Source organism: Ursus maritimus, unplaced genomic scaffold (assembly GCF_017311325.1).
Source record: "Ursus maritimus isolate PB19 unplaced genomic scaffold, ASM1731132v1 scaffold_1, whole genome shotgun sequence".
Lineage (NCBI taxonomy): Eukaryota > Metazoa > Chordata > Mammalia > Carnivora > Ursidae > Ursus > Ursus maritimus.
Genome location: NW_024423343.1, coordinates 7,929,468 through 7,956,388, shown reverse-complemented (window position 1 = coordinate 7,956,388; position 26,921 = coordinate 7,929,468). Strand labels below are relative to the sequence as shown.

The following is a 26,921-nucleotide window of genomic DNA, read 5'->3' as shown; positions in this document are numbered from 1 at the left end:
TCACAAATATGCATATATAAACCCTGTGGATGCTGGATGATTGCTAACTTTTTAGCGCTTTCTGTATACCAGGAACTGTATTTAGTGCTTCACACCATTCTTTAGTCTGCTGTTGTCTCCATCCCAATTTTGTAAGTGAGAGACCCAAGTCTTAGCTTATACATTTTACTTATTTAGGGAGTATATAACCAGGGAATGATAGAGTTGGATTCAGATTCACATCTTCTTATTTCATGATCTCATTGCTTTTTGTTATTTCAGAATGCTAAAGAAGAGAGTTATTAGATCTATAGATAGATATTGTCAAGAATCATAAAAATCAGCATAAATCCAGGAAATCATAATTATGCCTTAGCATTAAGTAGTATCTTAAGTTGCCATCATGGGTCAAAAGAATGATTGTATCATTTGAAATGACCAGAAGCCTAGTATTAATTTTTAGAAAATAGACAAGTTAGGAAAAATTAATTAGAATTCTAGTGGTTTTGTCTTAAGACTAGACAAGTATGATAGCTTCTTGGGGCATTATGAAGGCAGGTGTTGGGAATGTGTTGTAACCTTACCAGACATCTGTTCTAGGTAGTGCATCAGATACTGAGAGAGCTGACCCAAATATAAAGTTAAATCAAGAGGGGTTACAGACCCAGCTATCATCCTGACCCAGCAGTAGATCACAAATTCATGGCGTATGTGGCACAGGTATTCAGAAGGCAAGTAGGCAGTTGTCATATAAGAGGTGGGTCCTTCTGGGGCTTTGGGACAAGGGTCTGATTTCAGAGGTATGGGGCTCTCTTACTACAAACAGACTGGTAGAGGCAGCCACTGGGCTGGGAGTTGAGGATGACATTTGATTGCCAGGCTAGGAGAATTGGCTAGAGCAGTACTGGGAGCAAGAACCAAGCAGAAGACCAACCCCGAGAGCCAGAATTCTGGGCCATTTTTGGTTGTACCAAAGGAGATTTGGGAGCCCAGAACTAAGTTCTGGTATCTTGGATCTAAGAGGTGGGTTAAAAGCTAAGGCCTCCCATAGGAGGAGCCAAAGCTGTTTAAATGTTGCCTACCTTGCTTGGGAACTAGGGTGAGCAGCTAAGTTGATACAGCCATAGTGAGTGACCCAGAGAAAATCAGAGTAAGGGAGGAGGACAAGAACGTATTAAAATGAGACTCATTTAGACTGTTCCACAGTGTGAAAACAGATCTGACTAGCTGAAGAGCCAGGGGTGGATTTGAAGTGAAATTCCTGCTCGTTGAACATTAGCTTCTATATATTTTTTTTGTCTACATACTTAAAACTATAGTAAGAGAGGCTGGAGTTGATGTGATATATTGATACCTGCTAGAAACCTATAATGCTATTCATTCATCACCCAGGTATCTTTTGAGCACTTCCATCAGACTGAGAGGATACAGTCGGAATAAATCAATTAAGCACTTTGTTAGCATAGTCTAATTTCCTCTTGGGACAGGATTATTTCACTTAATTTACGACAGAGCAAAGTCTATACATGAATTAAGGAGGGTGGAGAAGTGGGGATAATTATTCTGTATTTCCTAACATGTCTGTTATAGTCACTAAGAAAACTTATTTTTATGCAGACTTATACTTAAGCAGAAGAATAATTGAAGTATGGATGGGTATTTTAGAAGAGATTGGCACAGAAAGAAATAACGAGTTTGAAAGAATAAAGGAAGTGTTGATAGGAGTTACTACTCTTGTTCTAAATTAAACAAACAAAAAAAAATCAAAGTGCACATTTAATCCCCAATTTTCAATGGCTGTTCCAAACTTTCTTATGGTCACATGAAATTGGTCTCATACAGTAAATTGTTTCCTTTGACAACTAGCTTTTCCTTCAAGTGATTGTTTTAAAGTTTGTCTTCCAAGTTCTTCTTTAAATATGCACCCATCATACTAGATTATATTTAATCCAATCTCTTATATAACCACTATCATTTTGGATTGTTCTCAATTCCAGTGGAATTAGGATTTCTTAGAACTGTTTGGTTTCTTGGCTGTATGGCAGGCCTGAAAAAGACTTGGAAGGTACTTAATGATGGAAGGCAAGGTCTTTGGAGCCTCCACCCACAGCAATATGGTAGGTAAGGTATATCTACTACCATGATCAGATTTTCCCCAAATTGTTATATACACAAGCCTATTTTTAACAATCATCTTTTCTTCTTCATTATTGCCAGCTCTGGGATCAAATATTTCAGGTTCTTGCCTGCTCTAAACATGCCTTCAGATCTCCATAATTCAAATTGAAATGTCTGAAATAAGGAATGTATCATTTAAGGATAGAGTAGCTTATTTGTGCTGGGAAACTCCCAATTAATATTTCAGGATTATTTGCTAGAAAACTAATTCGGTCCTCCGAACTCCATGAAGATGTTTTCGAGAAATTCACATTCATCGTATGGAATGAATTAAGGTAGATAAAGTACTTACAGCAATGCTGGCACATTGTAAGCATTTAAGAAATGTCAGATATTACTATTATTCTTCCCTTAGTTTAGCTAAGAGCATGGAATGACTCAAATTTACTATTCCCAGCTCTTGAGTTTACCACTGATAACATTTATTTACAGCAGACGTAAAATGTTGATGTAAAATGTTGGTGTGTCACTATGCATTCCTTTGAAGTATCTAAATTGCCAGAAAGTTGTTTAGTAGCTAAGGTTATACTATGGAACAACACTGTATATTTTTACTTATGCTCTTTGTGCATCAAGATCACCTAGGCTCACTTTGTATTATCTTCACCCCAGAGCCCAGGCTGAATGGAATAACTGCCATGAGGAGTGTTCCTCTTTTCTGTGGCAGAGGAAACAGAGCCCTGGACATCTAAAATGTCTTTGCCCAGAAATGACTCCATCAGTTCTACTTACAGCTCATTGGCCAGAATGATTCACCTGGCCCTCCTCAACCACAAGAGAGCCAAGAAGTATCATCCTACCAAGTGTCTGTAAGTAGGGATAGCAGGATACATCTGGTGAACTGCCCTAATGACTCTCCCACTGCATTAATTAGATTGATCATGCATGGCATTCTTGACTAGCCTTCTGATGAGTATATGCCACTGGTCATTAGGGACATCAGGCTACAGCTTTTGTATCATTTACTACAAATTCATTCCCACTAATGAAAAAAGAATTCAGAAATACCTAGAAGATCTAGATGGCCCTTAAGATCACCTTTAGTTATATAATTCTTGCTTGAAAGTACAATATGTGATACAAAGTAAATTTGTTGATCTTTGAATTAAGTTAATGGTACAGTTTTTGTATGTGAAAGGCGAGGAAGTTAGGTTTTACAGAAATGTACTGGCACTTGGTAGTATTTATAAATTGTCATTACTAGTAGTATTGTGATATTGCTTGCTACTGCTATTGTTAAATTTTTCAGTTTTTATTTTAAAAATTTCAATAGGTATATCTTATCCCATGTTTTATAGAAACTAGTAATGATTTAGGGCATATACATAACTCTATTGTAAATTTAGGCAGCTAGGGAGAGGGACATGGCAGATTTGGAAAACTACAGATATTTTAGTGTTTTGGAGCTTAAAATGTAAGGTAGGATTTAATGTTGCGGGAGATCAGGCCAGTCTGGTAGATGGTGGATAGGTGGGTGGGGGGCTCACGTCCTGAAATGTCTTCATGCTAGTAAAGAAGTTCAGCCGTTATCATACAGGCATTGGGGAGCTTGAAGGAGGTTAAGAATGGGTAGTGATTCAAGAATAAAAGACCCAGGGGTGCCTGGGTGGCTCAGTTGGTTCAGCATCTGGCTGTTGATCTCAGGTCTTGATCTCAGGGGTCATGAGTTCAAGCCCTGTATTGGGTGTGGAGCCTACTTAGAAAAAATAAAAGACCCAGAGATGACAGTTACAGTTGTTTTGATGTGAGAGAAACTTGACTTAAATATAGTATCTCAGGTTGGGTTTCCCAGAGGTGGAGCCCCTGGTGGAGTTTCTTGCTTACACAGTCTATCTTTGTGAGAGACCTCTGAAATACATCAGATTACTTAAAATTTAATTAGTAAAATCACAATACAGATCAAAAGTTAGCATCTGAGAACAGGTTACTGAGAATGAACTAGACTGAATGCTGGAAGAAGGTGGGTCTGGTTGGTAAGAGGGTGAAGTGAGAAAGCAGCGCACAGAACTGAGGGTGCAAACAGGGACCTGCTCCGTTGAAAACCAGATCAGGTTTTAGGAACACAGTGCACTGGGGACACTAGGCAGGGAGAAGGGAGATGTCCTGATGGTGATTTTTTTTTTTGGTAGCATGTCCTAGAGCCAGAGTCGGCAAACTTCTATAAAAGCCAGATAGTAAATGTTTTAGGCTTTGCTGACCATTTGTTTCTGTTGCAACTTCTCAGCTCTGCCTCCAGAGCATAAAAACATCTATGTACCAGTGAAACTCCATTTACAAAAATGGCCCGTGGGCAGTAGTTTGTGGACCCCTGTTCTAGAGGCGTGGTTAGACGCCATGAAGGCCCTCACTCCCCCTTGCCCTGGCAGACACCATGGGCGCCTCAATGCAGGCCCTCCGCTCTCATCCTAACGGCTGTCTTCCTATTTTGACTCCATCTCAGTAATTCAAGCTTTTAGTTCTTGAGTCTTTTGTTTTTGAATGAGAAAATTCTTTTTTTTTTTTTTAAGATTTTATTTATTTATTTGACAGAGGGAGACAGCCAGCGAGAGAGGGAACACAAGCAGGGGGAGTGGGAGAGGAAGAAGCAGGCTCCCAGCGGAGGAGCCTGATGTGGGGCTTGATCCCAGAACTCTGGGATCACACCCTGAGCCGAAGGCAGACGCTTAAAGACTGCACCACCCAGGCGCCCCTTGAATGAGAAAATTGTAAAGAGTCTTTATCTCTGTGGGTTCTGGGAAGTTATTTGACTGGATTCTGTGTTTTTTTTTTTTTTTTTAGAGTTATCCTCTTTAATAATATGTGTGAATGCTGTTTGCTATTAAGAGGTCTATATGTGTTTGCCATAGTTACAGTTCCTTTTTGATCAAGCTGGAAATCGATCTTGCGGATTAAGGTAATCTGCAAGTAAGGTATTCCAAGTAATATTCTTGGAAATTGAGTGGAGAGCACACTGTCCACCTTAACTTGGTGACATGGCTCTCTGTCCTTACTGCTGCTTCATTCATTTTTCTCATCCAGTATCCCCGGGCTCTACCTTTATGGTTCAGGCCCTTTTTGCCATTTACTTGGGCAGTGGGTAGCATGGAGTTGGCACTTGCAGTGATCAAAGAGAAGATAAGTGGTTCTCCACTCAGTCCTTTTTAGTGTCAAAGCAGGCCCATTTGTGTCACTGGAAAAATTATCCAGGGTACAGGATGTAGTAGAGGAGGGCATTATTAGGTCAGATAAAGGTCAGTGCTCGAGGCAAGTGACAAAGATTAGTTCAAAGGAATGAGGGTAGGGCTCTAAACGGGAAGTGAGTTGATGGTCAGGAACCAAGGAGGTTTCTGACAGGTTGGAACACAGAATGAATGATTGAGGGAAAAGGTTTAGAATATGGTCAGTCAGCAAGGGCGGGCTCCTTCACTCGTGCAACTCCTCCAACAAGGTGTTGTTGAGTGCTTGCTACGAACCTTAGGAACATGGTATGAAATAAGATAGGCAGGATCTGGTTCTAAACCACAGAATGTAGAAAATGACTTGAGTGACTATTTTGTCAGTTCTTCCAAAGGCGGTACTTAAATAGTGCCATTCTAGATGCAAAGTAGCAAAGTTTATTCATTATGTATAATGGGTGCCTTAGTGTGTAAGGGCTTGATTTTCTGCAGGAACCCAGGCTGAGACTGTCAGCTGAGCGGAGCAATGCAGAGTGGTGAGTGCAGTGGTCAAGTCCCGGAGTGCTGTGCAAGTGCACAGTAGGGACATCCTGCCAACCTGCCAAGGGTCACAGAATGCTTTTTGGAAATACATTTTTGGAGGAAGTGAAGTCTGAATGTAAAGTGAGTTTGAGCTAGACGGCTTGATGGATAGGAAAGCCTGGCCTGCTCTGAATCTGAAAGTTGTTTATTAGAGTGGAAGTGGAGGCTGTGAGGAGAAGGGGAATGGCTGGAGATAAGTCCTTGTTAACCTCGTCAGAGGCTCCTGCTCATTTCGTGCTGGCAGAGACCAGTTGTGGAATTGAAGACCCAGATCTTGTTGGATGAAGCTAGAATGAACCTGGAAACTGTTGGAATCCTTGGTGCATGGTCATTTGTTTTTCTGGAACCATGGGCGGAGTGAGGTCTCATTGTTTATAGGGCCCTATTGATGGAGTATCTCCAGTCAGTAAAAACCATAGTCTCAGATCCTTTGGGATCAGATCTAGGTGGCTTTTGACAGTGAGGAGCTTGAGCCTTGCAGCCTGGGTATATTGCCTTTGGGCCTTCTGCCTGTCCTCTCCAGTACATTCTTGGTGTTCGACGTGGTATTCCTTCTGGATCCTTGCAACTCAAAGTGTGTTCTGTGTACCAGCAGCACTGCAGGAGTCTCAGGCTGTACTCCGAGACCCACTGAATAACAACCTGCTTTTTTCCCCCCTGTTCTTTCTTTTTTTAACCCAAATATAATTAACATACAGTGTTGTATTAGTTTCAGGTGTACAATATAATGATTCAGAGATTCTGTACATTTCTCAGTGCTCATCCAGATAACTGTACTCTTAATCCTCTTTATCTGTTTCATCCATCCTTTCACCCACCTTTCCTCTGGCAACCACCAGTGTGAAGAATCTGTTTTTTCACAAGATCCCCAAGTGATTTGCATGAAGGTTAAATTTTGAGAAGCACTGATGGTGGATAATTAAATAATTAACTCTTCTTTCTTTTAAAATAAAAACTACTTCGGCACTAGAGAGAAAGGAGCATATATATGACATTACTCTGTTATAGCTAGTCCTGGGGGAGAGTCATGAGTGCGTGAGTGATGATTTCCTTATTTTAGCAGAATTAGACTCTGGTCACCTTCCCCCCTACCAAACACACACACACACACACACACACACGCACACACACACACTTCCCTTCTCCATTTTGTTATAGCAAAATGAAGGACTGAGAGGTTATTCTTATAGGTATAGTTGGAAAAAACTTTCTAATTAGGTTATTGAAAAAAGATTTCAATCCATATCATTAGTTGTTCATGTTATGTTAAGTTCAGATAATCCTGTCATTTTATTAGTCCCAGTTTCATTAATTTTTTTTTCCTGAAGAATTACCTCTTACACTGTGTTTAATGCATGTGTGTTGCGAGGTAGGGTTTCTATTTCTTTTTTCCTAAACCACTGTTTGAGGCCTGCTTTTGGTAGTTTGCAACATGTAATAGTCTTTTTGAAAAGTAAACTTCTAGGATGTTGAAAAGTTATTTCAGTGTTCAGAATATTGTATTTTGAAACAATCCACAGTATGAAAAAGCTAATAATGTGAGCATTATTATTTTTCCTTTTCCCCTGTGCTGTTATAGTGTCATATGTTGTTGCATCGGATGAAATTTTATTTATTTATTTTTTAAAGATTTTATTTATTAGAGAGAGGGCGCACGAGAGTGCACAAGCATGGGGAGGAGCAGAGGGAGAAGCAGACTCCCTGCTGAGCAGGGAGCCCTTTGGGGCTCAGTCCCAGGACCCTGGGATCATGACCTGAGTCAAAGGCAGATGCTTAACCTACTGAGCCACCCAAGTGCCCCCGCATTAGATGAGATTTTAAAGAAAAAGAAGAACATAGCTGGAAGAATAAAGAACTAGAAGAAGCAAATCTAAACAAAAGCAGTCTGAAACTGTTTAAATGTCTATATTTGGGTTTTATCAAAAGGATATATTGTTCTTTAATAAATAGGGTACCCATATTATAAAAATGATTTATTATTTGTCATTTAATTAGAATTATCTTTTCATTCTGACATTTACTTCGGTCAGAGAAGGTTAGATTATGCCATAAATGATTAAATTAATGATTTTATTGAGATGAATTTCATATTTTAATCATTTTGTTTTTAAAAATCATTTTAAAGAGTGCAATCCAGTGATTTTAATATAGTCGCAATATTATATAACCATCACCACTATCTGATTCCAGAACATTTTCATCATCCCCTAAAGAAACCTTGTCCTCATTAAACATTTGCTCCCTATTCCCCCTCCCATCCAGACTCTGGCAACCACCTTCTTTCTGTCTCTATAGGTTATTCTGAACAGTTCATATAAATGGAATCATACAAAACTTCCCCTTTTGTGTTTGGGTTCTTTTTTTTTTTTTTTAAGATTTTATTTTATTTATTTATTCGACAGAGATAGAGACAGCCAGCGAGAGAGGGAACACAGCAGGGGGAGTGGGAGAGGAAGAAGCAGGCTCATAGCGGAGGAGCCTGATGTGGGGCTCGATCCCATAACGCCGGGATCACGCCCTGAGCCGACGGCAGACGCTTAACCGCTGTGCCACCCAGGCGCCCCATGTGTTTGGGTTCTTAGCATGTTTTCAAGATTCACCCGTATTATAGCATTTATCAATTCTTCATCCCTTTTTTATAACTAAGTAATATACCACTGTACAAAGGTATCACATTTTATCTTTTCATCAGTTGACGGACATTTGGTTGCTTACACATTTTGGCTATTATGGATAATGCTGCCATGAACATTCATGAACAAGTTTTTGTGTGAACCCATGTTTTCAGTTCTCTTGGTTATATACCTAGGAGTAAAATTATTGGGTCATATGGAGATTCCATGTTTAGTAAAACTTAATTTTTGTAAGGTAGATCACTAAAATATACTGTCTCTAAACTTTTCTGACTTAAAAGGAGTTAGTCTTGTGAATATATACACAATTTTGGCCCAGAAATGACCTGTGTTCTTCGGTATTTAGTCGTTGTATGAGCAGTGTATGAATCGTGTTGCTCCCGTTCCTTTTCACACACAGGTCATTGTTCTGGGGCATTTCAAAATGGTACCCCTCTGTCATCTAGCCTGTGAATTGATGACTCTTTATTTTGTGAGTTACTTCTGGAGCATCAAAAGTTCCCTTTTAAAAAATGTTGTGTGTGGGAAGACTATGTTTTCAGAGATCATTTCTGTAGCTCACTACTGGAGAAGTTTCTCTGAACATGAAGAATATCTGAAACCACGAGGATTAGGTGCAGCGTCCGCTCCTGAGTATAAAGCCGGCTATGGGAGTTGCTTCTGTAGCTGCCCTTGTTACTGATGATCGTTCTTCTCTTCCTTTGGGAGAGTGAGAGGTAGGGGATGCCGTCTGAGTGGAAAAAAAGAAAAAATGTTGTGTATACTTACTGAGTTGGATATGCCCAGGTTGTTTTTGTTGCTGTTGCTGAAGAAGGGTGTTTATTACTGTTATTGTTGTTTTGAGATCGTATATTACTGAATGCAGCGTGGGAAGTACATTCCCTTCATTACCTAACAGAAGTACTGTTTCCTCTTAGCATTTTGTGTCATTGTTACCTGCTTTTCAAAATGCCTTTATACAATGAGTATACAACATTCATATTATGTGTATGTGGTTTAGTACTGTGAGCTTTTATTTACTGTAAACATTGTCTTAGTTTATTATTAAGATTTTTAGACACAAATTAATACACTCAGAAAGTGTTTAAGTAAATCATCACTTCTAAGTACTGCAAAATATTTAACTGAGTGTATGTTTTTTATTTTTAATAACTTTCCTATGTTATAGGATATTTTAGTTGTTTATAGTTTTTTGGTTATTTAAATAATATTGTGGAGAACACCTTTAAATACATAACTTTTATTTTTTAAGATTGTTTCCTTAAATTCTCTGAGTGCAGTTTACTACGTCAAAAGATGAGAAAACTTTTTCAAATGGTATCTGTGTACTGCCAGGTCATGCCCATCCTTTAGTTAAATAATTAAAACCACACTCAATAAAAGACTTTGCATTTACTTAATTTTTGCCTTTTGTTTTCCATCCATCCTTTGACCTTGTTGGTACTTTGTTTTTTATTTTATTTTATTTTATTTTATTAATTTTTAATTTTTTTAATAATATTTTTTTATTATGTTAGTCACCATACAGCACATCCCCAATTCTGATGTAAAGTTCGATAATTCATTAGTTGCGTATAACACCCAGTGCACCATGCAATACGTGCCCTCCTTACTACCCATCACCAGCCTATCCCATTCCCCCCCCCCCCCGAAGCCCTCAGTTTGTTTCTCAGAGTCCATAGTCTCTCATGCTTCATTCCCCTTGTTGGTACTTTGAACATTGGTTTAATCATCTTCAATGTTAGCTATTTCTCCTAAGTGTGTTCTTTCTGTGTTTGGCACTTTGAGTTGGACCTGATTTCACTTTTCTGGTAGATACAGAGGCATAAGGCTGATTCTGTACTTCGAAGTCAGGGCCAGGGGTGTATGTCTCTGAGTTTAAAGATCCTTGTTTTGTGCACATTTTCTTTTGTGCTTCTGTTTCTTTTCCTCTTTCTTTATAGCCAGGTGTTTTGGACCCACTGCTTCTTTTTTGACAGTGGTCTAGATTCTGAAGTTTGGTTTCTAACCTACCATTCTACTAAAGTTGTTCTTTTCATGGTCATCACTGATTTCCTATCCATTTCATTGGTCACTTTCTTAGTTTTCATTTTCCTTGAGCTTCTACAATGATTTAAGACCATCCTCTTTGTAATAATGCCCTGTTAGATCTGTGGCCCACTTCTGTTTCTCTCCTTGGTTTGTTTTTTCTTAGTTGATATCTCTCTTTCCTCCACCTTGTAGACCTTTCCCAATCTCCTGCCCTGAGCCGTCTTTTCTTTCTTTATATACTTTTCCACAGAGACCTGTATGTACATTCAGAGTTTAAACTGGCATTTCTATTTGGGTGATTTCCACCATCTGTTCATTTACCCAACATTTTTTCATTGGCCACTTTGTGCCTGGCACTGGCCTGGGTCCCAGGGGAGCAAAGATGAACACAATTTGCCCAAGATCAGATATGTAAACAGAGCAGCCATGGTGCTATCTGATATATTCCTTACAGAGATTTGAAGACAGATGCCAGAGCTCAGAGGAGGGGTGAAGACAGCTCTGCCTGAGGGAACTGATGAAAATTTCTTAAATTAGATGACATTTGAATTTCAGTTTGAAAGAAGAGTTTGCCAAATGAAAATTCAGGGGAGTGGAGAATATTTCAGGCAAAGGGACTGTAAGCATGTATTCCTCCCAGGTTTAAGCCGGTGAGGGCAAGAGTTGTGTTTTATTTATGTTTATGTTCATGGCATTTGAGAAAGAACATGGTCTGTTCAAGTCAGATTAGGGTCTACATTCTAGACCTTTTACTTACTGGCCCTGAGGTTCAGAGGCTTCATGTATAAATGAAAGTAAGTTTTTTGGTAAGGATTAAGGAGCTGCAATCACCCAAAATAGTGTCTCGCAAATAGGTGCTTTTAAAATGTGAGTTTCATTCTTTCAGTTTCTTGTCCTTGCATCTAGCGGCCGTAACTAACATACAGTAGTTGAGGAATAAATACTTGTTGAACAATTTCATCGTTTCCAGACAACGTAAGAAAAATGATCTTTTTTTTTTTTTTTTAAAGATTTTATTTATTTATTTGACAGAGATAGAGACAGCCAGCGAGAGAGGGAACACAGCAGGGGGAATGGGAGAGGAAGAAGCAGGCTCATAGCGGAGGAGCCTGATGTGGGACTCGATCCCGGTACGCTGGGATCACGCCCTGAGCCGAAGGGAGACGCTTTAACGACTGCGCTACCCAGGCGCCCCAGAAAAATGATCTTTTGATGTAAAATTTTATGACTAAAAAGCATGGGGTGAATTTACTAAATTTAGTGGTCTTTCAAAGCAAAAATTTGTTTTCTTAAGAACTAACTTTAATTGGAAGAGAAAATATAGCATTGGATCAAGTCAGGTTTGCTGGATATTTGCACATGGGAACTGGATATAATCCCTCCCCACCGAATATCAAAGATGGACTGTGTTGATTATAAATGTCTTCTGTAATGTTTCTTCATTAATATTTATAGATGGTTTTTTATTTGTTTCCATCTTAATTTTCTTTGGTTTAGAGAGTTAAATAAGTATGTTTGTAGATTTTGATTGTTCCAGGATACTCTGTTTTTTCCTAGAGGCCCTAGATGCTGTCGCTCACCTATTTTTCAGTTAATATTAGCTTAGACGAGAGTCTTTTAGCTCTTTGTTACCATTCGTATTTCTTCATGTGACATAAAGGCCTTGTATGACCTGCCCTTTGCCCTCTTGGGCAACCTTCAGTGTACCCTTCGCTCAGGCACTGCAGAAGGGAGGTCTTTGAATAGGCACGGTACAGCTGTGTGTCTGCATTTTCTTTTCACACACATGGTTTCCTTTGCTTGTAGTTCTTTGCTTGTATCTCTTTTTCTCTCTTCTACACAGGTTGTTGCCACTGGGAGGCCTTTCCGTTGTATCTCCAGAATTGTTACGCAAGGTTTCTGTTTTACTTAATTGAAAAACCGTCAGATGTTTCTCATCCATAATATAGAGCCCTTTATTACTGTCTCTGTTCACATTCCAGTGCTGTTTGGTGTTTTCTTCTGTGTATTCTTTGTGTTGCTTCTTATGAATGCCTCCTACTATTTGATGTTAAAAATGGCAACTAGCATTTATTGAGTACCTGTTGTATGAGAGGCACTCTTCTAGGGCCTTATGTAGATTACTTTGCAAGATGGACTGAACTGTAGTATTTATTTTTCATTGTTCACATACTCGTTGATAAACAGGCCAGAGCATATTGATTTAATTCATGTGAGGGGGCAATGTCTGACAACAGAGGAAAAGTCAGTCCCTAAAACATAAAATTCTTGAATTTGGATTTTTGTTCATACTTCTGTCTTTCAAGGTACTACTGTTAAGGCTGTATGGAACTTAGCAAATATATTTGTGTCAGTTTTATTATTAATTTATTTAAAAAATAGTTTAAAATGTGTTTTTTATAGTAAATTAAAGCAGGAAGGTACTGATATGTCAGTTTTCTCTTAATTCATTGATGTGGTGATTTATTTAACGAATATTATTTTGGACATCTGCAGTACACCAGATAAGGGAATAATATGTCACTGAATGTGACAGACAGTGTGGTGCCCTCGTGGAACATACAGGAAGTTTATATTATCTGTTAAGCCTGAATGAATCCAGGAAGTCTCATTTTCAAAACCTGTTTTTGTTTCTTTGTTTAGAACCATAAGGAATATCTTAACATTTGGAAACTACTTTAACAAATGCAAAAGCCAGAGTGCTTTAAATTTTTCTAATTTGAAAGGAAATTCTGTTCTTTCAGCAGAAAATAAGTCATCTCCTTAGCTAAGTTCCTTTGGAGAAAGATACTTGCAATATTATTTTTGTCTCAGAATTAATACATTAAATCCTAAACTCATTCATTTTAGAGTTTTTTGACTTGTTTTTTGAGGTCTAAAATTGATTAAAATTGATTAATCATTGTTCATTTTATTTTCCTTTCTTCCATTTTGCCTTGAAGCTTTCCACTGATAGCTGTTATTTTTTAGAAGCAGTATCAGGGAAGTTCTTTAGGCCGTCATCCTGAATCTCTAATGTGGGTTGAGACACAGAAAGTACACATGTGCTTATATGCATTGCAGGGAAGATTTTTCAGGGATTTGGGGGGTAACTGCAATTAGAGGGCCCAGGATCAGAAGAGGAAAAAAACTCAAGAGAGATAAAATTCATATAAACATGCATGTAAAAGAACATCTATAATATGGGAACTGCCCAAGTACATTTTATAAGTTACATGAACTCTTGACTAATTATTGAATTATAATTCATTTATCATATGTATTTTGTACTCTATAGTAAAAATGTTTGGCTGATGGTGTGTACTTAAAAAAGGCAGAAAATCCATCCTCAAACCATCTCAGTTTCTGTGTCAGCATGATCTGTTCCCATTCTGTCTGCTAAAAGAAAAGTGAACCTTCTTTGGAAGGAGGGAGTATCTTTTAGAACTCTTACAATTTTGCATTGACATCCAGCATTTAGTAAAAAAGCATCATGTATGAGAAATGATCAAAAACAAAGAGAAAAAAAACAGTAGAAACACACCCATGGGTAAATTTAGATTTTGGTGTTTATAGGAAATTGATTTTAAAATAACTGAGCCAATATGCTCAAGATAGTAGATGACAAGATAGAGAATTTCACCAGAGAACCGTTACTTATAGAAAGAGAATGGGTAAAAATTCTAGAACTGAAAAAATGATAGAGACTGGTTTATTCAATATATGTGTTTAGCTAAAATTAGATACTACAGAAGAGGGGATTAGTAGACTGGAAAATTGTTCAGTAAAACATACTTAGAGGGGCGCCTGGGTGGTGCAGTTGTTAAGTGTCTGCCTTTGGCTCAGGGCGTGATCCCAGTGCTCTGGGATCGAGCCCCACATCAGGCTCCTCAGCTGTGAGCCTGCTTCTTCCTCTCCCACTCCCCCTGCTTGTGTTCCCTCTCTCGCTGGCTGTCTCTCTCTGTCAAATAAATAAATAAAATCTTAAAAAAAAAAAACAAACAACATAGAGTGAGGCATGGAGAAAATAAAAGGATTAAATACATATTAAATACAAAGAAAACACCTTATATTTGTATAATTTGAGCTAAGGAGGAAAGACGGAATGAAACTCAAACAGTATTTTAAGAAATAACAGCTATGAATTTTCCAAAATATATAAAAGACATCAGGCCACAGATTTGAGAAACTCAAGAAAGCCCAAACAGTATTAATACAAAGCAGATCATATGTAGGCATATTATAGTAAAACTTAATGAAACCCAAAGAGAAAACTCTTGACAGGAGATAGGAGAAAAAGATCTCTTCAAAGGAACAAAAACTGACTTTTCAAACAAATCTCATGGAAGCCAAAGGATGCTGGAGTGATATCTTGTAAAGTACAAAAAGAAGGGGTGAGGTGCCTGGGTGGCTTAGTAGCTTAAGCGTCTGAGTCTTGAACTCAGCTAAGGTCTTGATCTCAGGGTCATGAATTCAAGCTCTGTGTTGCTTTCCAAGCTGGGTGTGGAGCCTACTTAAAAAAAAAAAGTACAGAAAGAAGATAACTGCCAAACTAGGTATCTATACCAAGTGAAAGTATTTTTCAAAAGTAAAGGCAAATTTAGAAGTAATAAACATATTTCTTGAAATACACAACAAAATGATCAGAAGAAGAAATAGAAAATCTGAATATTCAATTTTATATCCAGTAAAGAAATTAAATCTTTAATTCAGCTTTTTTTTTTTTAAACAAGAAAAACTTCAGGGTCAAATCGCTTTACAGGTGAATGCTTTCAAATATTTATGACAGTAAAATAGCATCAATTTTACAAAACTCTTTGAAGAATAGAAAAATGTCTTATGAGGCCTACATATTCTAGCTATTAAAACCTGACAACAGACAATGCAATGTTAGAAAATTACAGGAAAATTTCTCTCATGAGCAGAGATACAAATATCCTAAAAAAATGATAGGAAATTGAATCCATAGATATATAGAAAAAAATAATATATTAGAACCAAATGGGATTTATTCCAGGGATATGAGGTTGGTTTACTATTCAAAACTCTGTTAACAGGGAAGGTAATAGTCCAAGGTACAAAATTTCCATTATGCAGGATAAGTTCTGGAGATCTGCTGCAGTGTAGCGCCCGTAGCTAACAGTGCTGTATTTATACTTTAAATTTGCTAAGAGGGTTGATCTTAAATGTTTTTACCACAAAGATAAAGTAAAATAAAGAAGGTGGGGAGATAATTTAGGAGGTGATGGGTATGTCTGTTTCCTTGCTGGTGGTGGTCATGGTTTCATGGATATATATTTATCCCCTAAATCATTAAATTATATAGGTTAAATATGTACAGCTTTTTATGTGTCAATCATATCTCAGTAAAGTGGTTAAAATGGGAAAAACTCAATATAATGAACCACATTTTTTAAAAAGATGTTATTTTTTTGAGAGAGTGAGAACAAGTGAGCACAAGCCAGGGGGAGGGGCGGAGGGAGAGGGAGAAGCAGATTCCCCGCTGAGCAGGGAGCCCGACTCAGGGGCTCAATCCCAGGACCCCAGGATTATGACCTGAGCCGAAGGCAGACACTTAACTGACTGGGCCACCCAGGTGCCTCAGTAATGAACTACATTAACAGAATAAAGGAAAGAATCATATGATTACCTCAGTTTTTGCAGAAATGTATTTAGTAAAATTCAAAATCCATTTTTGATAAAAATTCTTAGCATAGTATTAGGAGAAGAAATCCCCTTAATCTAATCAAGGCTTTTTACCGAAAAAAAAAAAAAAAAACCCGGACAAAACATCATATTTAATGTTGAAACAGTGAAAGCTTTCCTTCTGATAGTGGGAATGAAGCAAAGATGCTGACTGTTACCACTTCTATTCCACATTGTACCAGGGGTCATAGTCAGTAATAAAGCATGGGGGAAAAGGTGTAAGGACTGGGAAAGGAAGATGGTGGTCATTATGTTCAGATTACTTGATTGCATACATGGAAAACCCTAAAGGATGAAGGTTGCTACATACAAAGTCAACCTCCAAAAATTATTTGTATTCTTATATATCAGCAAACCAATAATAATTTAAAAAATGGTACCTTTTACACCTTTTACTAGGATAAATATTGTGGACGATGTTCAAGACCTCAACATTAAAAACTACACAGTGTTGTTGATAGAAGATAAAGATGCCCTGACTAAAAGTTCATGGCCTTTAAGACTCAGTATGGTAAAAATGTTAATTCTTTCCAAATTGATCTATAGATTCAGTGCAGTCCAAGTAAGCATTTTCATGTGTGGCAACTGGTTCTAAGTATAGATGTCAATGTAAAGGCCAAAAGCAACTAACATAATTTTGAAGAAAGAAGCTGGAGTTCTTACACCACCCAACTAAATTGCAAAGGACTGACAATGCTGAGAATTGGTGAGAGGTGGAAGAACTGGAATTTTGCCAACACTGACTCAAGCTTATGAGGGTTTGATCCTTAAACTAGAGATGAGACAGTGGCCCCAGGCAGCACCTTGATGGCAGCCTTGTGAGATCCTTAGCACAGGGCCTAACTAGGTAGCACCTCTGGATACATGACCCACAGAAATTTGTATCTTTTTTTTAAGCTGCTAAATTTGTGGTTAAGTTTTTAGGCAGCATGGTAAAAAAATACAGTGCCAAGACTGTTTCTTCATCTTGGTACTACTTACATGACTGTGTGTGTTTACTTTGTAAAATTTTATATTATACACTTACGATTTGTGTACTTTATGTAAATAAAATGGATTATGTTCAGTAAAAATGTTCATTTCAAAATGAGAAAAAAATTAATAGCATTCTGTGCATTACCTTTGACTAGTACACAAATATAATCAAGTAATTATTTTATAATTGTACTGGTTCTGTTGAACACAAGCAGATTTGGTCATGAAATTAACTTAAATATTCCTTTCTATTAGTGAACTCACTTTCTGTCCTTTCTCTCTTATTGCCACGTCACCTACATTTTTCTTTTTTTCCTTAGTCGTTTCACTCTGATAAATAGACATTTTTCCAAATTTCAACCCAAGTGTCAGACTCTTGAAGCTGGAGATGTAATGGTTTTCCAGTCTAATGTCCCAATTTTTTTTCCTTTTTAAAAAAATTTGTGGTATAATTGACATGTAACATTATATTAGTGTCAGGTGTACGATGTGATTTGATTTGTATATATTGTGAAAACATCGCTGGGGTGTCTAGCTAACATCTGTCATTTTACATAGTCACATGCAACATTTTTTTCATGGAATGAGGACTTAAAGTTTATGAATATGCAATACAGTATTATTAACTATAGTCACCATGCTGTAGATTATATGCCCATAACTTTTATAACAGGAGGTTTGTACCTTTGACCTCTTTACCCATTTTGCCCACCCTCAGCCTTCACCTCTGACAACCACCAGTCTGGTCTCTGTATCTGAGAGCTCGTGTGTGTGTGTGTGTGTGTGTGTGTGTGTGTGTGTGTGTGTTTAAACTCCACATATAAGTGAGATCGTATGATATTTGTCTTTCTCTGTGTGACTTTTTTCACTTAACATAATCCCTCTCAGGGTCCATCTGTGTTGTTATAAATGGCAAGATTTCATTCTTTTTTATGGTTGAATAGTATGTCATTGTATATATGTGATCTTCTTTATCCATTCATTCACCCATGTTTATTTAGGTGGTTTCCACGACCTTGTCTGTTGTAAATAATGCCGCAGTGAACACGAGGGTGCATAGAGCTTATTAAATTTATGGGTTTTTAAAAAAATTTTATTTATTTGACACAGAGAGAGAGAGCATGGGAAGGGGGGAGGAGCAAAGGGAGAGGGAAAAGCAGGCTTCCCGCTGAGCCTGATTCGGGACTCGATCCCAGGACCCTGGGATCATGACTTGAGCCAAAGGCAGACACTAAACTGACTGAGCCACCCAGGCACCCTATGTTTTTGTTTTCTTTGAATAAATACCCAGAAGTGGAATTGTTGGATTGCATGGTAGTTCTATTTTTAACTTTTTGAGGAACCTCTATACTGTTTTCCATAGCGGCTGTACCAATTTACGTTCCCACCAGCAGTGCACAAGGGTTCCCTTTTCTACACATCCTCACCAACACTTGTTACCTTTTTTTTTTTTTCAAGATTTTATTTATTTGTCAGAGAGAGAGAGAGCACAAGCAGGGGGAGCGGCAGGCAGAGGGAGAGGGAGAAGCAGGCTCCCCAAGGAGCAGGGAGCCCGATGTGGGGCTTGATCACGACCTGAGCCGAAGGCAGATGCTTAACCGACTGAGCCACCCAGGAGTCCCCTTTTCATTTTTTGTTTGTTTGTTTTTGATAACTATTTAACAGGTTTGAGGTGATATCTCGTTATGGTTTTGATTTACCTTCCCCTGATGATGAGTGATGTTTAGCATCTCTTTACGTACCAGTTGGCAGTCTATATGTCTTCTTTGGAAAAATGTCTATTTAGATCCTTTGCCTGTTTTTTTTAAAGATGTTATTTATTTGAGAGAGAGTGAGAGAGAGCATGAGCTGGGGGAGAGGCAGACTCCTCCCTGCCGAGCAGGGAGCCCAATGTGGGGCTCAATCCCAGGACCCTGGGACCATGACCTGAGCCAAAGGCAGATGCTTAACCGACTGAGCCACCCAGGGGCCCTGATCCTCTGCCTATTTTTTTTTTAATTTTTGGGATTTTGCTTTTTGTCTTTTTGCTATTGAGCTGCATGAATTATTTATATATTTTGGTTATTAATCCCTTGTCAGGTGTATGATTTGCAAATATTTCTCCCATTCAGTCAATTGCCTTTTCACTTTGATAATTTCCTCTGCTATGCAGAAGCTTTTTAGTTTGATGTAATCCCACTGTACTTTTGCTTTTGTTGTTTCAGGTTTTGGAGTCATATCCAGAATATAATCACCAAGACTTATGTCAAGGAGCTTACCACCTATGTTTTCTTCTAAGAGTGTTATAGTTTTAGGTCTTACGTTCAAGACTTTAATCCATTTTGAGTTAATTTTTGTGTATGGTGGTGTAAGATAGTAGTCTAGTTTCATTCTTTTGCATGTGGCTGTTCAGCTTTCCCCAGCGCCTTATTGAAGAAATTTTCCCCATTGTATATTCTTGGCTCCTTTGTCATAAATTAATTGACCATATGTGTGTGAGTTTATTTCTGGGCTCTCTGTTCTATTCCATTGATTTGTGTGTCTGCTTTTTTTTTAATTGAAGTACAGTTGACATATATTAGTTTCAGATGGACAACATAGTGATTCGACAATTATATACATTATGAAATGGTCAGCATGATAAGTATAGTTACCATCTGTCACCACTCAAAGTCATTATAGTATTATCGACTATATTCCCTATGCTGTACTTCTCATCCCTGTGACTTACGTATTTTATAATTGGAAGTTTTTACCTCTTAAATCCCCTTCACCTATTTCACCTGTACCCCTGCTCACCTCCCCTCTGGCAACCGCTAGTTTGCTCTCTATATTTATGAATCTGTTTCTCTTTTTGTTGCTGTTTGTTCATTTGTTTTGTTTTTTAGATTCCACATATAAGTGAAGTGATATGGTATTTGTCTTCCTCTGTCTGACTTATTTTCCTCAGCATCTGAGTTGTTGGCTCCATCCATGTTGTCGTGAATGGCAAGACTTCACTTATGTGTCTGTTTTTAGATCAATACCGTACTGCTTGGATGACCAGAGCTTCAAAATCAGGGAAGATGATGCCTCCAGCTTTGTTCTCTCTCAAGATTGCTTTGGCTGTTGGGGTTTTTTTAGTTCCATACAGATTTTAGGATTGTTTATTTCTGTGAAAAATGCTATTGGAATTTTTTTTTAACTTTAATTCCAGTGTAGTTAACATACAATGTTAAATTAGTTTCAGGTGTACAATATAGTGATTCAGCAATTCTGTACATTACTAGTCCTCATCATGATAAGTGTCTTCTTGATCTCCTTCACTTATTTCACCCATTTATTTAAGAATCTGTTTCTTGGTTTGTCTCATTTTTTGTTTTTTGCTTCTTAAATTCCACATATGAGTGAAATCACATAGTATTTATTTTTCTGGCTGACTTATTTCACTTAGTGTTATACTCTCTAGATCCATCCACGTTGTTGCAAATGGCAAGATCTCATTCTTTTTTATGGCTGAGTAATATTCCATTATAAATCTTTACCACATCTTCTTTATCCACTTATCAGTCGATAGACATTTGGGCTGCTTCTGTAATTTGACTATTGTAAATAGTGCTGCAATAATCATGGGGATGCATGTATTTTTTTGAATTAGTGTTTTCATATCTTTTGGATAAATACCCAGTAGTGAAATTACTAGATCATAAGGTAATTCTATTTGTAATTTTTTTGAGGAACCTCCATACTGTTTTCCACAGAGGCTACACTAGTTTGCATTCCCACCAACAGTGCACAAGGGTTCTTTTTTCTTTATATTCTCACCAACGCTTGTTGTTTCCCATGTTTTCGATTTTAGCCATTCTGACAGGTGTGAGGTGATATTTTATTGTAGTTTTAGTTTGCATTTTCCTGATGATGAGTGATGTTGAGCATCTTTTCATGTGTCTGTTGGCCATCTGGATGTCTTCTTTGGAGACATGTCTGTTCATGTCTTCTGCCATTTTTAAAAAAAGATTTATTTATTTTAGAGAGAGAGCTGAAATCAGGGGTCAGATGCTTAACCTACTGAGACACCCAGGTTGCCCTGATATTTTGTTCTTTTGATGTAATCATAAATGGGATTGTTTTATTAATTTTTCTTCCGATAGTCCATTATTAAGGAATAGAAACAAACCGGGGTGCTTGGGTGGCTCAGTCGGTGAAGCGTCTGCCTTCAGCTCAGGTCATGATCCCGGGTTTTGGGATCGAGCCCTGTGTCTGGCTCCCTGTTCAGCAGGGAGTCTGCTTCTCTCCCTCCCTCTGCTCCTCCCCCTGCTCATGCTCTCTCTCTCTCAAATAAATAAATAAAATCTTTAAAAATAAAAAAATTAAAAAATTAAAAAAGAATAGAAACACACCAAATTTTTGTATATTGATCTTGTATCCTTGTATATTGATCTTGTATCCTTCAACTTCATTGAATTCATTTATTAGTTCTAATAGTTTTTTGGTGGAGTCTTTAGGGTTCCATATATAAAATATCATGTCATCTGCAAATAGAGACAGCTTTAATTCTTCCTTTTCAGTTTGGGTGCTTTTTTAAATGAATTCTTTTCCTTGCCTTATTTTCTGACTAGAATTTCCAATACTCTATTGAATAAAGGTGACAAGGGTGCACAACCTTGTCTTGTTCCTGATCTTAGAGGAAAAGTGTTAAACTTTTTTCACCATTGAGTATGATGTTATCTGTGGGCTTGTCATATATGGTCTTTATTATGTTGTGGTATGTTTTCTCTATACTTTGCTGGGAGTTTTTTTTTTTTTTATCATACATGGATGCTGAATTTTGTCAAATACTTTTTCTGTGTCTATTGAAATGATTGTATGATTTTTATCCTTTATTTTGTTACTGTTGTGTATAACTTAAATGTTATTTTATTTTTATTTTTATTTTTAAAAAAGATTTATTTATTTATTTATTTGATAGAGAGCGAGTGAGTGCCAGGGGTGGGGCAGAGGGTCCCAAGCAGACTCCACACTAAGCATGGAGCCCAATGCGGGGCTCGATCTCATGACCCTGAGATCACGACTCAAGCTGAAACCAGGAGTTGGTTGCTTAACCAACTGAGCCACCCAGGAGCCCCTTAAATCTCATTTTAAAGATGATGAAACTTGAGCATGTTTCTAATTAAAAGTATCGCGACATGTTTCAAGTGTTGAACATCAAAGCCAGTACCTCAGTTCTAGAGGGCTCTAGTTCTGTGTCTATCTCCTCATATCACCAACCTTTTGGAATCCAGAGGATATAAGTGCATTTCCTTTAGTTGTTATGTTTTGGATGCAGTTTGGGTTGGGATAGAGGGTACTGAGTGTGGGTGACTTTCTCTTGTTATAATTAGAGCTATAGGATGATATTGAGGTAGTAGGAGGTGTGGTAGAAAAATTAATTTAGTTACAGATGTGTCCGGCACCTGTCTTTATGTGGTGCACTGGGATGTCCTTGTCACTGATTTTCTTTGATTTGGGTATCCACTTCCCAGAAATGGCTTCCTACTGTTCCAGGTTTTCTAGGCTCACTGTGGTTTACAGCCTTCCTTCTGCTTCAACTGATATGAACTTAGATAATGTTCTTACTTCTCCTGCCTGTGGAAACAGGACCTGAACTCCATCTGTATATGGTGAATGGGTATCAAGCCAGGCTGAAATCAATCACCAATCACAAATAAAAGTATCATAGATTGAAATACTGACTAAGTGGTTCAAGAAAACATTTGCAAAATTAAATGTAGTAGTTATGATAGCTAAATGCATGTAAACATGTTTGACCCATAAAATATATTTTACTCATGCCTGTTTTATTTTATTATTATTATTATTTTTTTATTATGTTAGTCACCATACAGTACATCCCCGGTTTCCAATGTAAAGTTCGATGATTCATTAGTTGCGTATAACACCCAGTGCACCATGCAATATGTGCCCTCCTTACTACCCATCACCGGTCTATCCCATTCCCCCACCCCCTCCCCTCTGAGGCCCTCAGTTTGTTTCTCATAGTCCATAGTCTCTCATGCTTCATTCCCCCTTCTGATTACTCTCCCCCTTTCTTTATCCCTTTCTTCGCCTACCGATCTTCCTAGTTCTTATGTTCCATAGATGAGAGAAATCATATGATAATTATCTTTCTCTGCTTGACTTATTTCACTTAGCATTATCTCCTCCAGTGCCGTCCATGTTGCAGCAAATGTTGAGAATTCGTTCTTTCTGATAGCTGAGTAATATTCCATTGTATATATGGACCACAACTTCTTAATCCAGTCATCTGTTGCAGGGCATCTTGGTTCCTTCCACGCTTTGGCTATTGTGGACAATGCTGCTATGAACATTGGGGTGCATATGGCCCTTCTCTTCACTATGTCTGTATCTCTGGGGTAAATACCCAGTAGTGTAATGGCTGGGTCATAGGGTAGCTCAATTTTTAACTTTTTAAGGGACCTCCACACTGTTTTCCAGAGCGGCTGTACCAACTTGCATTCCCACCAACAATGTAGGAGGGAATCCCCTTTCTCCACATCCTCTCCAACAATTGTTTCTTGCCTTGTCTATTTTTGCCATTCTAACTGGCGTAAGGTGGTATCTTAGTGTGGTTTTGATTTGAATTTCCCTGATGGCTAATGATTTTGAACATTTTTTCATGTGTCTGTTAGCCATTTGTATGTCTTCATTGGAAAAGTGTCTGTTCATATCTTCTGCCCATTTTTTGATTTGTTGATTTGTTTCTCGTGTATTGAGTTTGAGAAGTTCTTTGTAGCTCTTGGATACCAGTCTTTTATTTGTAGTGTCATTTGCAAATATATTCTCCCATTCCGTGGGCTGCCTCTTAGTTTTTTTGACTGTTTCCTTGGCTGTATTCATGCCTGTTTTTAAAAATAGATTTATAATTTAAGACTTTTTCTTTTCTATATCACTGCTTCTGAGTTCATAGTATTGTATTTTGGAAAAGCTAGAAATATTAAATAGTGCTTCTAGGGTAAAGCATCTGTCAGTATTTCCATTATAAAATACAATTTTAAAGGGTTTAGAAGTCAGCTGTAAAAATTTGTTCTTGGCTGATACTTTGTATACAAAAATTTCTGCCCGGGATAATTTTCAGAAGAATTTTTTAGTGGCGTAAACTGTGAGGTTATATGGCTGAACTAGCTTACATTGAACTCATTTTTTATGCTTCTATCAAGGTAGGGGAAAGATGACAGCTTTTAAAATGATTCAAATAAAACAATATGAAAATTGTATTTCCAGCCTAGTGCTCTTAGAAAATTATTGGTTAAAAAAAATGTTACTCTACCATCAGAAGACTCACCACTGGCTTAAGTATCAAAAATAATAGTATTACCAAGCTCAGCATAAGCCCAAAATTTAAATGACTTCAGAATAACTCTTTTAAGACCAGATTTTAGCAGCTGATTTTGAAAGCCGTATCTGGGGCTGCTCATTTTGTAACCCCAAAGTGATACTTTTGGGCCCCTCTTGTTGAAATACAGCTGTTTGTTACCTGGGCTTAGCTATCTGCAAAGCAAGGAAGGAAGTGCTAATGGGAAAGCAAAGACATGTTTCTTGCACGATTGGAGACCTACCCAGCGAAGCTAGAGAGCTTCTTGTTAATGTAACTTTGTTCCTAAAGCTTTGGGCAAGTCTTAGCTTGAAAAGAAGATTCACCATAATGTAGATAAGCTCCTTGCTTTTATACTATTGTGAACACACATGCACATACAGTTCTGCACTTTATAGCTCATGGCCAGGTTTCTTCTTTTATTCTTTTCTACTTCTTCAAAGTTAAATCTCATAAGCCGACTACCTCCAGGGATAATTTTATATGTGGCAGCCAGACTGGTCTCAGGGTTCACAATAGCTTCCTCTGTTGTGTCAGCTTCTGAATCATAGAAGTGTAGTCCATGTGCATAGAACCCACAGGGGACATTTGAGGTCTTGTCAGATTTGAAATGAAACATGACTTTATGTGAACTATAAATTGGAAATTGGAAATTGTATTGGAGTTGTTCAGAAATACAGTCTTCATGGTAGGGAAGGAACTACTTCATTAGTGAAAGACACCCCCCCTCCCCCTGTCATTGTAAAGTAATGATGATGCTGTATACCATATTTAGGACCAAGTAAAGTAAAAAGAACAGCAATGCTTTAGTTTTTCCTTTTAAAAAAAACAACTTAGACAAATTTATTTTTAAAATCAGTGTTTATTCAAAGGTCTTGGGAAATTTGCTTTAGATTCTTAGAGTCATCTTGTCTACCTTTTAGGGTTCTTCAGCTCTGGGTATGCCGGAAGTAGAAGAAAGCCTGCCTTGGTTTCAGAGACTGAGACATGTTGCTTCCTCCAGAGTCATCTCTGCTGAGAAGCCTTCTCTATCCTTGCTTGGTCCAGTTTTATGTGGCTTATTATAAGCAGAGATAGGCACTCATGTTGTCATGACCCACTGGCGTCAAGTGATAGTGGGTGTCTTAAAGGGACAGAAGGGCGCTACCATACTATCGAGCAAATGTTTGAATTCACAGTTCCTGAAAAGTGAGTATGTTTAGTATATAGATGCTCTTTGGGAAAGAGCAGATTATGTAATTTCCCAGAGGAGTAATCTGTTACTATCATTATTTCATTCCATTTGCCCCAGATTTGGCCAGTAGAATCCCCCAGGTTGGCTTCTGTATCATTTTGACATGTTCTCATCCTTCTTTGAACACTTCTTTATTTTCTGGAGATGCTCCAGCCTCACCTTTCCCTGCTTGTGCCATGGAATCAGCTGTTTTGTAAGAAGTCCTCATTCCTTTTAGTAGAGAAATCCAGATGCCCCCAAGGCCTCTCAGTGACCAGAACTAGGAAATATATGTATGTGTATATACCCCTTCCTTCCTTCCTGTCTTTCTGCCTCCCTCCCTCCCTATCTAGAAAACAGTGAGTTCACACTGATAGTTCCAACACCACAGGATTCATTTTAGTTTCCCCCTTTCCATATTCGTGACTCCTTCTAATAGTGAGAAACATGGCTGTTATTGTCCACCGTGTATTTATTTTTTTGTTGATCCTGTTTGTAACATATATGGTGGTATTACTGACCTGCTCTTCCATGAGGTCACCCTTCTTGCTTAGGCTTTAAGCCCTGTTGGGCTCCTGCCGCCTCACTCAGGTCCTGGATTCCCCACTGTTGTACCACATTATTTTTGAGCATGGGTCATTTGCAAGTTGGAGTTCTAGTTTTTCTACATGGAATCCCATAACCAGTTGATCAGTGGCAGCTGGTGTACAAAAACCTCAGTTCTACTTGTGGTTAGAGTGTTATGTATTATTTCTGTACTAATGTCTACTGCAAGGGCTTTCTTTTTTTTAAGCAACAAGTTAAGAAAAAAGAAACAAGTTCTGCATTTGTGTGTACACGCACGTGCATTTTAGGGTATACCGTCTGAATGACATTCAGGCCTCTCTCTGGCAGGAAAGAGCTTAATCTTCCTTTGTGGATTGTGTGTGTGTGTGTGTGTGTGTGTGTGTGTGTGTGTGTGTGTATGTATGTATGGTGGTGGAAGTTGTGGGAGGCTCTTCAGCAGCTTCCAGATCTAAATCATATTTGTCTGCTTATTGTTCCTCAAACATGCCTACTTCCTGGACTTTTTCCATACCATCTTTTTCATCAATGTCATCCTCTTGACCTCTGTTATTCTCACCATCATTTTTATGCCCTTTCTTGGTCATCTCAGCAGG

The 26,921-nt window shown here is 38.0% G+C and overlaps 1 protein-coding gene and 1 non-coding gene across 4 annotated transcripts in view; both read left to right on the top strand.

Moving 5' to 3' along the window:
- Positions 1–26,921, top strand: part of DIS3L2 (DIS3 like 3'-5' exoribonuclease 2) — a 339,465-nt gene that overhangs the window by 77,210 nt on the left and 235,334 nt on the right. The window lies entirely within an intron of this gene.
- Positions 9,054–9,266, top strand: LOC121099976. Its single transcript, XR_005831702.1, has one exon. It is a non-coding gene; the product is annotated as a small nucleolar RNA U3 (small nucleolar RNA).